We start from the raw sequence: 283 nt of genomic DNA on the forward strand, positions 1-283 counted from the left end.
TTCTCAAGGTGCATTCTGACTGTACTTCTTCAAAGACAGATATATTTGTTCTTTTGTCAGTCCATGATACTTTCAATATTCATCAGCATCACCATAATTCAAATGCATCAATTCACCCATCTTCCTTATTGATTGTACATCTTTGGAACATAGAGGAGGCAATTGAAAGTACCATAACTTGGGTTCCATGCCTTAAGAAGATATCTCTGCTTTTTACCCCATTAAAGAGGTTTTTGGAAAAGATTTGCCTTCACTGTGGGATATTGCACTGGACTGAAAGGTC

The sequence above is a fragment of the Chrysochloris asiatica genome, unplaced genomic scaffold (genome assembly GCF_000296735.1).
Source record: "Chrysochloris asiatica unplaced genomic scaffold, ChrAsi1.0 scaffold00202, whole genome shotgun sequence".
NCBI lineage: Eukaryota > Metazoa > Chordata > Mammalia > Afrosoricida > Chrysochloridae > Chrysochloris > Chrysochloris asiatica.